The 17,238-nt window shown below is 37.8% G+C and overlaps 1 long non-coding RNA gene across 2 annotated transcripts in view; it reads left to right on the top strand.

The window, feature by feature from the left end:
* LOC135199310 (uncharacterized) overlaps positions 1 to 17,238 on the top strand; it is a 252,450-nt gene that overhangs the window by 110,768 nt on the left and 124,444 nt on the right. Inside the window, exon 4 of one of the 2 annotated variants that reach the window (XR_010311050.1) lies at positions 15,064 to 15,202. This is a non-coding gene — a long non-coding RNA (uncharacterized LOC135199310). Of the gene's footprint in view, positions 1 to 15,063; positions 17,233 to 17,238 lie in introns of those variants that run through there. The other variant, XR_010311049.1, reaches the window with a different exon arrangement.

Here is a 17,238-nt window from a genome sequence, read left to right as displayed (position 1 = left end):
AAAAATATATTATTGGTTTTCTTAATGGATAGGAATTCACACAACGCGTTATGGAGATTATTATTGATTTACACCACCCGAGTCACAGATTATTGTGTTGAATTCCATATTTACTGATTTAGCACTCATAAATATTCCTAACGCACTCAATTGCGGTGTTTGTTTTTTGGTGCTATTAATTCTATATAACGTGTCAAGGAACTATTAACACTAAGAAGTGTTTATTCCCTCTGTCAGACTCATAATTCTGTAATAATTCTACGTATATTCTTTCAAGGATTGATTTGGCACAGGATAGGCCCCTAAACTGACAGGTGTCTTAGTGTATCCTTGGTTTTCATGACACGTGTTACAATTAGTTATGTGTTTTTTATATCTGTAAGCATCGTAGGCCAGTAAAACAGTGATTTGGCTTTCTGTGACATAATAGAGAACCCTGGATGACGGAATGCAACCAGTTTATGACGATTGGTATGAAAAAGATTATTATTACTACCTGGTCGTTAGTCATCTGCTGTGTTCTTCGGGTTTTCCTCGTCATGGACCTACACATAATATTACATTTGATTACATTATTCTGATAAACATACTTTAAATATACTTTTGCTTTAGGGTTTCTGCTCGAAGTGTTTTTATTGGTTTTGCTTAGCCGCTGACCCTGTTTCCGTTCGAATTTGGTTTTTATTGTTTTGCTTATTGCTTGCTGACCCTGTTTCCATTCAAAATGTTTGTTTTGCTTATTGCTGTTGACTCTTGCTTCGTTCAGTTTGTAACAGTTCTGCGCTCCGACCCAGATATTCAATGCTCGCGATCTCTTGGGTTAAGGAATTTTCTTGTTTAGATACGGTTTTAACAATGGCACGGATGTTTCTATATCTTTTAGTCCAATTAATGGTTCTTTGCAGTATGGTGCGGGATTGCGGGATAATGCGTCAGCTGCTATGATAATTGCTTTCCCTGGTAGATATCTTATCTTGGCTCCAAAGACCTGAATGATCATTTGTCACCGAGTTCCTTTTGGACTGTGATTAAAGCCTTTGAAAAACTCTGTAAGTGACTTATGCTCAGTGAGGACTTTAACAGGATAGCCGTAGATTATGAACTTAAAATGTAATAGTGAGTTAAAGATACCTAGCCCTTCCTTGCCTATTACTGCCTATTTACTTTCAGAGGGCTTTAGTTTACATGAATAAAAAGCTATAGGAAAGAACTGTTTATCATATTACTGAAGTAATACCCCCTTACCCTTGGTCTTGAGGCGTCTGTTGTCAATAAAAAAAAAATTCCTTATTTAAATCAGGGATTTTTAAGTTAGGTGAGCTGCATTATTCCGCTTTTAAGATATCGAACGCCTGTTGATGCTTTTGTTTTTAGACCATAATAAATCTACGCTCTTCTTCGTAAGATCTGTTAACCCTCTTACGCCGAAGCCCTAAAAACAAAATCAAAATCTCTCCTGTATGCCGGCGCCGTTTGGAGTGAGCGCGGAAGCGGAAAAAATAATTTTTTCAAAAAATCACAGCGCGCTTAGTTTTGAAGATTAAGAGTTCATTTTTGGCTCATTTTTTTTTCATTGCCTGAAGTTTAGTATGCAATCATCAGAAATGAAAAATAATATCATTATCATATGTAAATAATGCGATATATGGTAGCGAAAAAAAAAAAATTCATAGATAATTGTATTCAAATCACGCTGTGCAAAAACGGTCAAAGCTAACGAGTTACTTTTTTTTCGTTGTATTGTTCACTAAATTGCAATTCTTTTGATATATAAATACATAGTAAAATAATAAAAGCAACACCGGAAAAATATTATCACAAAATGATGTACGAATTCGTAATGCGCGGACGTAAAAAATGTTTTCAAAAATTCACCGTAATTCTAAATATTGTTCTAGAGACTTCCAATTTGTTTCAAAAATTAAGACAAATGATTGAATATTACGATACTGTAAGAGTTTTAGATTAGAATTGCAGATTTCGACCATTTCGGACGAGTTAAATTTGACCGAATGTCGAAATTTTTATATATATATATTTCTTTATATGCACATATTTCGGAGATGGAAAAAGCTACAACCTTCAACCTTATTTTTTATTGTATTTTCCATATGAATTTTGCGCACATTTTGATATATGAAACTCTATAAAAAGGCTAATATGAAAAGGAGCAAATATTAGGATAATGCGATGTACGTATTTCGGAGATGCGGCCGCGGATCGCGCGGCGCGGAGGTGAAGTATATTTTTCAAAAATTCACCATAAATCACAATATTGTTTTAGAGACTTCAAATTTGTTTCAAAATGAAGAAAAATGACGGAATATTACTAGGCCGTAAGAGTTTTAGCGTTACAATTGCGTTTTTCAACTATCTCGGTAGAGTCAAATTTGACCGAACGTGGTTTTTTTTCTATTTATCGTGATTTATATGCAAATATTTCGCAAAATGAGAAAAGCTACAACCTTCAATCATTTTTAGTTGTATTCTACATGAAATTGCGCACATTTTCATATATAAAACTTTATGTAACAGCTAATTTTAAATGGTGCAAACATTTCGACAATCGCACAAAAAATTCTGATTTTTTTCGGAAGAGTTTACTGCGCGAACGTAAGGAAAATGTTTTTTTTTTTTTTTTCATAAATTCACCATAAATCGAAATATTGTGCTAGAGACTTCCAAGACGTTGCAAAATGAAGGTAAATGATTGAATATTACTAGAATATAAGAGTTTTAGCTTACAATTGCGTTTTTTGACCATTTCGGTAGAGTCAAAGTTGACCGAAAGTTGAAATTTTTGCACTTAACGTTATTTATATGAAAATATTTCGAAACTGATAAAAGCTACAACCATGGGTTGTTTTTTGTTGTATTGTGCATGAAATTGCGCACATTTCCATATATAAAACTTTATGTAACGGCAAATTTAAAAGGGTGCAAACATTACGACAATCGCACGAAAAAATTTATCGGAAGAGTTATCGCACGACGTAAGGAAAGTTTTTTCATAAATTCACCATAAATCGAAATATTGTGCTAGAGACGTCCAATTTGTTGCAAAATGAAGGCAAATGATTGAATATTACTATAATATAAGAATTTTAGCTTACAATTGCGTTTCTCGACCATTTCTGTAGAGTCAAATTTGACTGAAGGTTGAAATTTTTGCACTTATCGTTATTTATATGGAAATATTTCAAAACTGATAAAAGCTACAATCATGAGTATTTTTTTTTGTATTTTACATGAAATTGCGCACATTTTCATATATAATACTTCATGTAAAGGATAATTTAAAATGGTGCAAAAATTATGTCAAAGTGACAAAATAATTTCCGAGATGTGCACTGATACTTTTAGTGTGATAAGAAAGAAATTCGCGATTGCGCGCCTGCGTAGCGATTGTAAACAAAAACAACGCCTTGATCCGTGAACTCCCAGCATCCCCCAAGGCGCGTGATACAAAAGTTTTCGGCTGGTAGGCCTATAAGTATTTTTCCGCGAATTTTTAAAAAAAATTCTTTTTTGAGCCGAAGTATGATACGTCCAATCGGCATACGGGAGACATTTTGACTCATACCGACGTTTAATACGTCCAATCGGTGTAAGAGGGTTAAAGGAGCTTGTCATGATTGAAAGAGTTACATATTTACATACGATTTTAATACCCACTACAGCGCCAAAGTGCTGTATCCCCCTTTTACGTTAATAGGTACCGGAAAGTTATGAATAGCCGCACCTTACATGGACTACTTTAAGACCTTGACTAGACACATAAAACCTAGATAAACATGTTCGGTTTTTAAAAACTCGCATTAAGATACTTTACTCTGAGATTATTTGTCTTTGTCTCTGTAGCACTAGCTCTAGTTTATGTGAATGTACTTCTAAGGTATTTAGAAAAGATTATAAGACCAACCATATAAGCATGTAGGGTATCCCTAAAAATCTCCAAACACTATATTGTAAATTGGGGCGCAACGTAAGCCGGAGGCAATACGTAAAAATTGATAATGTCCCCTGAGTGTGCTGAAAACGGTGTATGAGGTACAATCACTTAGGTAATGGTATCTGGTAAAGGCTTTTAAGTAAGTCCAAGCTGGTGAAAAATAATTTATTCTGGCGTTTGAGGGAAAAATTATATGGGCTATTTGATTTCCTAATGACTCCTATTACTAACATTTTTCAACTTCGTCATTTATCTCTATTTTGAAATTTCATTGAGAGTCTATACGAAAGGGTACGTATATAGCTTTATGTTTGTCCTTAGACCGTATTTTGTTTTCAATGACATCCGTTTTTCTCCCAGAGATCACTCGCCAGTGGAGAAACTTCCTGGTATTCAGATAAAAGATAAAAAAATTTTTTTTTTTTTTTTTTTTTGCTGAATCACCTCTGCTTGAATGACTTTACGGATATTACTTTAGATAGAGTATGAGAGATTCATCTACGACTGGTTGGGCGAGATTAAAAATTAGCAACAATAACAAAAATGTGATATTTATATGTATAGGTTTTGTGGATTACTAGATTTAACTTGTTGCTGCGAGTCAACCGTGTCTAGGGCTTTGTTCGCGGAAATAGTTATATTTCAGTGTCGGGAAGGATTAAAATTTCATTTCCCAGCAAAGTCTTTTTACACGCACTAAGACATTCGAGGGTGCATGCTTCTCGAGATTTTGCGTGCAAACTACGACTGCGGTTGTGGGAGAATTCTGTTGGGTCATTTGAACAATGTTACGATTTATGAGACAAATGTATAGTTCCTTTATATAAGTTATAATTTGATTGTCTTTTTTTTTTTTTTTTTTTTTTTTTTTTTTTTTTTTTTTTTTTTTTTTTTGTTCAAACTGATTTTAATACGTTTGAAGGTTTATAGGATTTTCCTTTGATAAACACGCCTTATTTTGCAGAATGTAAGATAATATTTTGTATACCCCTAGATGGATCTTACAATTACACTGGATACAGATCAATGTTTTTTATAACTATAGAGGTATCTGTAAGCGCTCGCTTATCCGGACTTCTCATTAGGGAAGTTCGAACAACAGACGGTGAGTCCGTAAATACAGGATATTACATGTACTAAAATAATAAAACAAGATATTCTAATTTTACAGCGCGTACAGTCGGGCTTCATCCACCACTACTTATAATAACTTACGTATTAAAAAAAACGAAAACCTGCTCTGATTACTTGATACGGTCATGTGATGCATAGGGAAATTCCTTTTTAATTTTTTCAACATCGCTCTCCCTTTCCGCTGAAGTCGCTTATGTGGAATGTGCTTTGATTGCTACACTCGGCATATTTGACTAACCCTGACCGCTTGACTGGATGACATAGTAACCAAGTATGCTTTAAGCACGATTTGTTTACTTATTTCTTTTTGTAATAATTAGGATCCTTCTCTTTATTACCATCGACAACGTATTGTGTGTTTTTTGCATTCTGTTGTTGGTTACGTATAAAGCAGCGAAAGTATGAATGACGAACTATTAGGAATTGAGCGATTACTATTAAGACAAGTTATTTCTACTGCATTCAATATTAATTGTTTTTACTTGCTGTTGTTTACTTCATTCTTTGCTAAAATTTGAAATAGTGAGGGATCCTGGTCAGCGCATTTAGCCTAATGAAAGTTTTTTATAGACATGTTATTCCTTGTAATCCAGCCGTATTTTTAAAGTTAAGTTGAGTCATTGAGGTTCGATATTTTATATAACTAAAAAAACTCAAGGCTAAAACTGCGATCGGGACTTGCAAAGGAGCATTTATTGTCATGACCCGAAATAGTGTTACCTCTAATTTATCTAGATTTGTACGGGTGTTCCACTTGTTTTTTGTGTGTTTTCTAATCGCTACGGTGCCTAATGACCCTATCCATGCATCTGTATAAATACAGACGTCCACTGCGTAAACGCATATTCACATGATTTGTTACGTAAGGGATTAATAATCACCCAAAATGATAAAATTAACATAGTATATGATTATGATATTTCAGTAGAACTTCTGGAAACAGACACTCAAAGATAAAAACTCGCAGTAGCGAAATCTCAATGATGTAGATAATTTCTGTAAAAAAGTAAGATTAAGAATGTCTCATAACTTCAGCCACAGGAATAACGAATTCGACGTGCAAAGGAAACACTCAGTTACTCCAAATGAATAAAAAATTGTACTTAGCTTGCTTTTGTGGGAAGTCAATGTGTTCCGATAACGATGTGCCCTTGGCCCTCCTCTTTAGCGGATGACCTGGTTTGGCTTGAGTTTTCCCGTGCGCGTTGTTGTTTCGATGATTCGACCCTTGAAGATCCGATGCTGCAGACGCGTTCGGTTTGTTTCTTGAAGTGCCGGAAACGCTCACTAACGATGTTTTCTTGAATGATTCTAATGAGAGACGAAGCTTGTGTTGCCGTTAGGAAAAAGGACACGTGCCGGTTTGTTTCTTGAAGTTATTCACTAAACGATGAGACTAAGTTGCTTGAAGAATCTGTTGCTTCGTTGTCGTTGTAAGAGTTATATGATACTTCATTATTCTGGTTTTTCTTCGGAGAAGTTGTAGAGTTCTTCTGGTCCACTGCCACCACTTTTAGGGCTGTTGCCTTGTATAATAAGGCGCCCTATGAGGTAATGTTAGACTTGCGATAATCTTACGCTAAGTCGGTTGGTATTGCACTTCCATATTCAATGGAGAGTCTTGGGGTTTGTAGATCACTTACGAAGTCAGTATTATCTTCTTTGTTTATGACGACGATGTGTTAAACTCATGATGATTCGGTGAGGAGGTTCTTGTAGAAAACACGAAGTATAAAAATATATATATTCTTCTGAGTTTACATGGTGAAAATCAGGTATGATTGTACAAGTCTTCTAATGACGATAGCTTAATAGTAATCTCTCTACATGATAAAGCTTAGGTAAAGAGGTACAGGTCTTCTAATGACGATAGCTAACTCTATTCTGCTTTACTACCATCTCGGTTACCAGTCATAGAGGAACAGACAGTAGTTCGAACATATGAACATACATACAATGACATAGTTACATACGAACACACAATCAAAAATGAGACACGCTACAGATCACGTAGGCGTTTGAAAAATTAATAGGTCGGCGGTAGTTGTCTCAAGCAGGGAGCTTGGACTAAAGTTTATAAACAATTGAATGACTACAGGTGACGGCATGTTATCTTAGCCTACTTTTATTGTATACGTCATCTTTAGCGTCTCTAGTCTGATCACATTCCTGCAAGCAATCTGGTTGACCTCTTTAGTTTTAGTCTTTTATATATATGGACTAACATTCCATATTTTTATTATGTAAACACTTACAAATATCTACTTCCTTCCGTAAACCCTAGTGATGAACAGGAATTCTGTCTCTTCCGCGATTTATGAGGAAATAATGAAGATTTTAAAGTTCCTGGATTTACTTCCTTCCTTAAGGATATATAATATATACTCTTTCTATCGTTCTATTAACGAAAAGAACGAAGATAGTAGAAGGTAGTAGAATATCTGCTGTATGAGAATACGATACTGTCAAATCATAAACACATACCGTAGTTACTTCCTTGCTGTGCAACTCAATTACCAGTATCCTTCTACGACTTTCCTAGGAAGGACTACGCTTAAAGGGATTGTTTAGACAACACCTACTTAGCTTCTAGATTTATCGAAGTCTTGTTTCGCTTAAATATGCTTTAATAAGAACTTCCTGAAGTTCGATAATAATTTTATAAGATTCCTTTATTAAATGGAGTAGCTGGCAACTCCGGAAGAGTAAGGCCAGACGGCTAACGGAGACTGCTTTCGCTGAGAGCCTGAGACCAACGCAGTACCGTGTAGGTGTCAGTCATGAGCGGTCGGGTTCATCTCTTTCTCTTGCGGGATGGAATAACTATCCATATCTCTCCCCTACAATCGCGGTCTTAACCTCGGATTGAGGGGATAGTTAAGCTAACATAAATAAAATATTGTATGCCTTTGGCTAAGAAGCTTTCAATAAGAGAGATAGTACAACCTTTCAATGCTGTTTACCGTAGGTAACATTATTAAAGGATTCTATCGCAGCAGAACATTATATTATATAATGCTCTCAGGTTTACGAAAGCATAGCTTTAATATTAGAGTACCTGCTCAGAAGAAGATGGATGAGTCGGATGGGAAACATTCTCTTTGTGGCAGAACTTGTTTCCCTGAATGGACTATACTACGTATATAAAGTTTTTTCCTACTAAGAACGGAATTAACAAGTGAAAGGATGTCGGGTACCATAAAGGCACAGGTGTTCTGGCACATAACCTAAAAAGAATTAGAAGGAAGCGCCAGCCTGGCGCAATGCGCCAGAAGCGCCAGCCTGGCGCAAGTTGCGCCAGCCTGGCGCAAAGCGCTAGAAGCGCCAACCTGGCGCAATGCGCCTGCGCCAGAAGCGCCAGCCTGGCGCAGTAAGCCAAGAGCACCATCCAAGATTTTCTCATTTTTGCGAGTTATTAACCTAAGAGTCCAGTAGCCTCTCGGACACCAGGCTTGGTAACGGCAAGATTCGTTCCTGATTTCCTTACCCTTTTAATCACTTAGGCCAATTCCACGACTCTCTCATATCACAAAGAGCATCGAGAATCTCTCTTTTCGCTCCTGTTCGCGTTAACAAAGAGAACCTTCTCGATCGACGATAATAACTGTTAACATGTCTAACATTTATTTGAAAGATTTGTGAGAACCTGCGGAAAGTAGTCTTCATAGATCTCTTAGCAAGGTAGAAGACGAACAGGCTTCCTATAGACTGCTTCCTTTTCCTCGAACCAAGAGAGGTAGCAATATACGCCATTTTTTTTTTTTTTTAGAAAGGGGAATAAACTTTAGTCTTTTTTCCCCTAAATATAAATTATTTGCAGAATTTAAGATAAAGGGCATCAAAGAAAGAGAAGATAATACTTTATGCCTCATTTTGGCCTTAGAGAGGTTGGATTCACAGAGGTCACGTTCTTCTCACAGCATATTTTGGAAGTCTTTTCCAAGACAGTCTGAATATTCTATCAGCATCTATTATAAATGGACCTTAACAACCTCTCCACTCTGAGTCTGTCTGCGTGCAGACTGATCAGAAGTCGACATGAATGAGAGGATCTTTAAAGGTAAATGACAATAGTCATGGACAAGATATAGAATTGCTGCAGATCGTGCTAGAGGGAATGAGGAAACTGTCCTCTTCCGATACCTCTGTGAACCACATAGCGGTTTTTTCTTCCCTTTTAGAGGGAAGAATCACCTTTGTATATATCTGCTATCTAAGAACGCAGTAATAGGCTATACTCTGTCTCTATAAAGGGATTGGAGATAGCAGAGGATTAAGATCTTCGGGATCTTATACGATACCTCAATATGACAAGAGTAAGATATCATGTACTTCTAATGGGATCGTTTTTGTGGCCACAGATTCCATGTTCCGACAAGATGGAACTGCTCCTCATCAAAATTCTTTGAGAAATTTTTATGAGGGAATTCTTTGTTTCTCTTGGTCCCAAACGATCAAGAAGACAAGTGAATTTTTTGAGCATTGGAATCTCGCATCAGATTCTATGGAGATTAGGCAATGGGTTCTTGCCAGAATAGTATGTCTGGCAAAAGAACTAAAACCCCCTATTCCTGATTCAATGTTTTCAGATAGAGGTTTCGTTGTCCAGGCAGGGTACTTACGTTTTCATCTACAGTAGAATGGTTAAAACGTTTGCCTACAGTGTCTTTGGAATGCGATGACGGCTCGAAATGCTTCATAGAAAGTGTTCAGAGGGATACATTAAAGAGCTAGAAATCAGGAGTACTCCCAATTTCAGCTCGGAGGTCTCCTTCAATTTCCAAGCTTCTTCCCTTCCTTCGGACAAGGATAGGGAAGATTCTGCAACGAGAAACCCCTTCAACAGGCAAGAAGAGATCTCGTGAGCAAGGGAAGTACTCAAGAAGGATCCTCCTCGGAGGAAGACTCTTATCTCTCATACTGTTAGATATCCTATCGTATACTGGATGTAGCTGACTACAATCGCCTCCCCTTGCCGGAGAGGCCAAAGCTCAAAGTGGAAGAATTTCTTCCACCCTTCTCCAGCCTTGTGATTTAGTATTGTGGATGTTCAGGACTTTCGGACAATGTAGCGCCAACCAGGAGCCTTATGCTAAAACAGGCGTAAAAAACGCCAGAGTCAGACAGCCCCAAGAACACTGTCATTGTCTGATGAGGAGAAAGACCGGGCCTACAACCTGACACAGATGCGCTAGATGCGAACATATAGGACAGATAAGAGTGTCCGATGTGGACATTGCCAGACATCCTCGAGACTCTACCAAGCTCGAAGCTCCGGCAAGTGGGGAGGAGCCAAACCAGCGCGATGGCACCAGGCAGGCACGAGGTACCAGCCAGCCGCGAAGCTCCAGGCAGGCGGCAAGGGAGCCAAGCCAGGCGCGAAGGCGCCAAGGCAGGCACAAAAACGCCAGTAGGCCGGAGGGCGAGGAGCCCAGCCAGGCGCGAGGCGCAAGCCAGGCTCTAGGCGCTAATCTCCAGCTAAGGCGCGAGGCGTCAACCAGATGCAAGGCGCCAGTCAAGCGAAAGGTACCAGATAAGCGCTAGGCTCCAACCCAAGAGCGAAGCACCAGCCTGGCGTGAGGTTCCTGCCAGGCTTCAGGCTTCAGACGGGAGAGATCCATTTCAAGAAAGCCCTGGTCTTCTTTGAAACATGGAGATCTCCTAAGCACTTCATAAGTGACTTGATTCCTTCAAACAGCTGAGAATTAAAAGCGCAGGAAGTGCGCGCTTTTGCAAATTCTTGTTCTTTACATAACAATATGTCATATAAGACATATATTAGCTGGCTGTACGATAGAAGCAACTCTGTGTTGACTTCTCATTACACAAAGGATGTCAAGTTAACCTAACGAAGAGATCCTTACTCTTTTTGGTTTATACGTTTCTGCGGATACGTTACTGGGATAAGGAGCCGACACTGATCCTTAACTTTGAGTTAAAGTTTTTTAACTTAGTGAAATTATTATTGGGGTTTTTGAAAGGAGTGTGGGGATAACTCTTTACAATTTGAGCGCGAACCCTCGTGTTAGGATCAGGTGATCGGGATCGGTGTTGCGCTCCTTCATAAGGTGTATTGTCATAGAAGTGGTCCAGTACCCATTGACAAAGTCCTTTCAGGCTCGGCCGAGTAAGCGGTTCATACCCCATCGGCAGACCCACAAGAACTCTTAGCCATAGATCACATATCTCGCTAAAGTCTTGAGGTGATGCAGACTACCGGGCAACAGCCACGAAGTCTACACCTATCAGATAGGAAACCAAGGTTTATTTATACCTACAACATATGTTGTTTACCTGTGCTATTCCATGTTAGCTGTCTCTTACCCTCCACTAAAGGGTGTCAATCAGCTATGTATATATCTGACAGGTAAGTTGATTGTATGAAAATGATATTGTTATAATACAATAAAGTTTCATACATACTTACCTGGCAGATATATACGATTAATGGCCCACCCAGCCTCCCCGCAGGAGACAGGTGGAAGAGAAAAATATGAATAGAAAACGGGAATGGTTCCTAATCCTGCCACCCAGGGCAGGACGGTAGATCACCTGACCTACCTGCAGCGTGTGCCGCGAAATTTGAATTTCTGTCGGGGACGACGGAGTCTTAGCTATGTATATATCTGCCAGGTAAGTATGTATGAAACTTTATTGTATTATAACAATATCATTTTATACCTTGAGAGATCCCTTGATCATTGAGTCTAATTCTGTCCAGGTCATGAAGCGTCTAGGTAAAGGGAAAGTAATTTAGTCATGTAATGTTAACAGCACTTGACTTGTGGAACTAGGTGGTTATATTTTCCATATCATTTGAGCTCTTTCCAGTTTATTCTGTTTTATGCACTCTGTCTGCAGTCCCACCAAGCAATGCAGACAGAATTTTTCAGCCTTTTAATCTTCCTCTTATTCCATTTCATTTCTTGTCTTATGTCCAGCCACTGGGATTGGCTGAAAGTAGTACCCCAGCGCATGTCTTTACAGCCTCATTTTGATAAATAGTTGTCATTCTCTTTGGTCCAGGCTTTCATGTATGGTTTTCCACCATAATAGCAGAACCTTCTTATTGGTCCTTGTTTCATGTTATTTCTACATACTAACTGTTCCACATCCCTTGTCCAAACCATACTAACTGTTCCACATCCCTTGTCCAAACCATAGAGATTTTTGAGATCAGTGTCTCTTTCCACTTGCTGCTCAGCTCTACTTCATATGATACTCTCATACACTTGCTAAGATTCTCATCAGTTTTCACCCCCTGCAGGAACATAGCAGTGCCTTCAGTGCACCTGATGTAATGGATTGCAGGCACTGCTAAAGGGTGTATCAGCATCCCATCAGCCTTCCAGCCTTTGTCTTTTATCTACATTTCCACTTCCTTTCTTCAAGTTTTGCTCTCCAGCCTTTCTTAACTGTTACTTCTTAGTGCAACTGAAGGTTTCCTGCCCAGTTTCCACATTTTGACCCTCACAGTTCCTGTCGTTTATATTCTGAATTGATCTATCTCACTGTCCAGCTGCTCCAACACCCTCTTTTCTTTTGACTGCTGAATGGCCAAGAGTGTCGCAGTGCTTGGTTTGGCTGCCTAAATTTCATAAAACCAACTTACCCATTGTCGCTTGCTTTCAAAGTAGTCTCCCTCTTCTTTGCAAGTACCACTTTTTTGCTGCAAAGAGTAGTTTGGGCCATATAAATGCACCCAGCAGTTTTTTTATTTAATTGTAGCAGCTGGTATTTCCTTTTTCGTACCAGTTTCTCGAGCAGCGTTTCTTAAGGCTGATTTGAGGTTTAGTGTCAAAATCAAAACACACGCTTATGGTGTTTGTATAGAAAGAAGCCAAAGGTTCTGGAACTTCCTAGTAAGCTTACACACTGTTGAATACCAGCGTGAGAAATTGGAGAGTACAACGTGTGTCCAGTGGCAAAACCAAATAATTTGTAAAAAACATAAAAATATGATTAAATCAAGAGATAAAAGATAAGCAAAAGTGCTTTTGCAACCCTTTGGTAAGAAAAGACCAAATGTGTGATTGTGGAAAACCTTGACACAGTCAGTGTTGGAGATTTGTGTTTTATGGTTTTCATGAAGCCAAAAAGTTTGTATCTTGGATGACTTAGCAGCTGTGGTGAAAGCCACAGGCATACTAAATGTAAAGCAAAACTATTGAACAGTGAATGAAATCTATTTGAGCAGGCTAGTCATTATTCAGTAGATGTTGTGACTGCATAACCTAATTCTGTTTTGGGTGGAATGATAAGAATTTCAAATGCTTTGTGTAGAGCCGAATATCTTTATTACAGTTTAGTGGAGTAACATAAATTAAGTGGTAGTGTAAGGTTCTTGTAGAAATATTGAATCAGGTTAACTTGTAAATGACAGTTTTGTGTATGTTTGTAATTCCTCGTATTAATGGATGTGCTGCTGTCTTCTGGAACAGGGAAACAGTTCATGAACCTCTGTACCCAGTAAGTGGCCAGTGCAATCACTGAATCTCGGAGTGCACTGCAGTCATTAAAAAGGTATCTTTGCAGCCTCCCTTCAGCCCATAGCTACAACCACTTTCATTCCTTTTACTGTACCTTTGTTCATATTCTCTTTCATCTAACTTTCTACCCTCTCCTAACAATTGTTTCATAGTGCAACTCTCAAGGTTTTCCTCTTATTACACCTTTCAAACCTTCTTGACATTATTTTTCTTTCAGCACTGAATGACAGCATATGTTCTGGCATTTGACCTGAGGCCTAAATTTTATATTCCATGCTTCCATGGCATTGAAACCTTGTTATGCAAAATAAAGGACTTAGAAAGTGGTTTGGTTGTTCAGATTACTGCTGTACACAAATTTTAAGTTACAGTCGTTAACAAAGACAGTAAATAAAATTTGTAATTGAATCAAGTAAGAAGTGAGATACATTATGTTTGAATTGGCTATTCTAAGCTAGTTTATTTAGTGGCAAGAAGACAAATGAAGACATGATTCAAAGTATTTCTTTTGTGGTCATGAGATAACGAGGATTAGTCGATCAAGTAATCTTCTAAGGTTATGAATGTTTGGCAGTAATTAAATGAAAATATCTTTAGTACATTTTTAAACTGAATATTCTGTTAAACACCAACCTTCCATAGTGTACATTAAAAAACAACTGGTTCAGTGCATAACCTTGGCACCTCGACTCAGGTGTAGATAGTTTGACAAAGCAAGTGTTGTTTTAGACTTAGTTAGTGTAGCTGTGGCTATAACACCCCCACTTTTCTTGTATAGTGTAAATATTAATATGTACAGACTTTTCCTGTTGTGTAATTTCCAAAAACCAATTGTAATATTTACAAGTTGCATTTTTTGAGTTTTGGTTTAAAAGGTTGATGAAGTATGTAAATATATACTATTTATTGTTTGACTTGTTTTTGTGTTCGAAAATAATTTACAAATGATTTGAAATTTGCTGGTAAGGGTTGAATCTTTTGCAGTATTCGCATGTAAATATCATTATTATTAATTTGGGATTTAGGTTTCATGTTGTGAAGGAAATAGACTCCCTTTGTAAGCTTGTTTGTGAACTAGGCCTCATATTCTCCAATTAACACCCCGTTTGTGAGCACAGTAGTTGATTAGGCTTCATGTTGTGAAATACACCCCTTTTCATGTTGTTTCACTTTGTTTGGTTTTATGTACAGCCCTCCGCGGTGATAATTTCTTCTTTGGCGGGCCCCGTACAAATTCAAAATAGTCTGCTGGGAAGGTTTCTTCTGACATCTCAACTTTTCTTTGTTTTAATATCAGTTAGCAGTTCACACCGTATTGGGCATTCTTTCCTAATTGGACATTCAGGTAGAGAGAGAGACCTTGTGCATAAAGTTGTATGGCTCTATATATGTATTAGATGCTTTTATTCTTTCTGCTTAGTAAAATATGCTTGGTGTAGTGAAATATGCTTGGTGACATTCATGTTAACGTTCAATTTTTCCTTTCAGAAATGAGTGCCCAGGAGTCGTGTTCAGATCAATACAGTAAGATTACTGGTATCTCCATGGCGTGGTCTGACCCCAAGGTGTGGATTTGTCAGACCTGTGGAGCCTTTCAAAGGAGCACATAACTGCCAATGAAGCCACAGTAAGTGACAAGGTTACTTTAATTAGTCATAAGCATGTGAAAGGTTATTTAGAAACAAAATACTCAAGCCGTATTCTAATAGTTTATTTAAAAAATTATGCACAGCAAGCAGTCCAGTTCCATGTAACAGCACAAACCTTACTTACCCAGTCAGCTAACTTAAACCTAAGCAAGTGTATGCATAGAAGGATATTATTCCTATCTTTTTCCTTTTAGATTTTGATGGCCTTCAAATCCCCCTTACCTTAATGATATTGCCACTAGCAATCATATTTTAATTTTTTTTTTACAATCCTTATTTTGAAATAACCATAAGAGGTTCTTTAAATCTAAAAGCTTAGATTTACTCTTAATAAACAGATATTGTTGTTTCTCCTTCATCAAGGAACCAAATGTCCTCTGTAATTCTATATACGAAATGTGATTATACAATTTATATAGTTCTTCCAATCCTTGAGAACTGCTCTAAATGAAAATGTCTTTTAATAACATTAACACACTGAAAACTGGACCCACAAATCAAGGTTCAAAATAGTCATCTTCATCTATGCAGGTTGTAGCATTTGTACAGATTTTCTACAGGTACTTATAAAGGTAACCACTTTTGTAAGTGTGGATCAACACTGGCATTAAATGAGACTGCAGACAAAGCTAGCAACACTGTGGCTGTTATAATTAGACCAATACTATAGCTGTAGGTGCTAGTGATGATTCCAGTAATTCTGGATGCATATTTAGCCGGGGGTCTGGAATGACTCAAGTTTAATTGAGGGTCTTTGAAACGTCTTTTCAGCCCCAAGCTGCAACCTCCTTTGTTCCTTTCTGTACCTCTGCTCAAATTTGCTTTCTTTCGTATTACTTTTCACCCTCTCCTAACAATTGTATTATGTATTGTGCAACTGCAAAAGTTTACCTCCTGTTGCACCTTTCAAACCTCCTCTACTTTCGGTTTTCCTTTTGGTGCAGAATGACCTCGTAGGTGTCAGCACTCGGCTTCTGGCCTAAATCTTATATTCCTTCCATCCTTCCCGCTGAAGGAAAGCCAGATTTGCTGAACAGCAGCACTGATAAGCAGTAAATGTGCCTAGTTGTCGAATGTCTCCCAGTTCCAGAGGTCCTTTATTCCTCGCACCTTAGGACTATGGAACAGTCTCCCTACTGAGAATGTAGTTTGCAGTATGTTGAGTTCCAAATAGTTACAAAGCAGTTTTACAAAACTAATGTATATTATTTACTCTCCAGGTTTTCATTTTTGAGCGTTTAAAATGCTGGGCAGGTAATTTTCCATTGCTTAGTAGTATTTATTGTTTAGTAGGAAAAGTTTTATAATTGCATTGCTATCACTAGCAGGAATTATTGGGAATCCTGCATGATATATGTTGGTGACAACTATGACACACCAGAGGTGTAGAGAAAGTGTTTTTATTTTGCACATTTCTTTGTTTTTACTTGCATGTTTTTCTCCTCTGTGTTTTGTGCACATGTTCAGTGAAGGTGACACATTGCCTGTTAGTTGAAGGTAGGCTATTCCGGATGTGCCTGAGGCTAGGTTAGCTATTGCAGGCTTTCAGTGCCATGTTTCAGATGTCTCCATCTCATTGATATATTTGTCCAAAGGCTTTTTTTGGTTTCCTATTTAATTTTATTATGGCATCAGTAACCTAGATGCTGAGACGCCTGTTTTGGAGAACTGTGCCCATTAGTGGAAAGGATAGACCTTGATACTTTGCCTGCTAATGGGATTTGTAGATTCATCTACTTTTGTACATTTTTTTTTTTTTTGGTCAAGTGATCCAAATTTTATCATATTTTAACCTTCTGTCATAATCACCGGGTAACTCCCAGGTAAAACTTAATATCATTTCACCTGTTGCATTGATGGTATTCCTTTTTTAAAGTGTTAACAACACCCCAAGGGTGTGTTGTTAACACTTTAAGTGACTGAACCTACAAATCAGTCACTTCAAAGATGTCAAGGTCAGACAGCTCCTCTTCGATTCTTTAACAGAGTGAAAGTAGAAGTCTCAAGCTCTTGG

This window comes from Macrobrachium nipponense, chromosome 25, assembly GCF_015104395.2.
Source record: "Macrobrachium nipponense isolate FS-2020 chromosome 25, ASM1510439v2, whole genome shotgun sequence".
NCBI lineage: Eukaryota > Metazoa > Arthropoda > Malacostraca > Decapoda > Palaemonidae > Macrobrachium > Macrobrachium nipponense.
The sequence above is the reverse complement of the archived record's forward strand: the minus strand, read 5'-3'. Positions and strand labels throughout refer to the sequence as shown.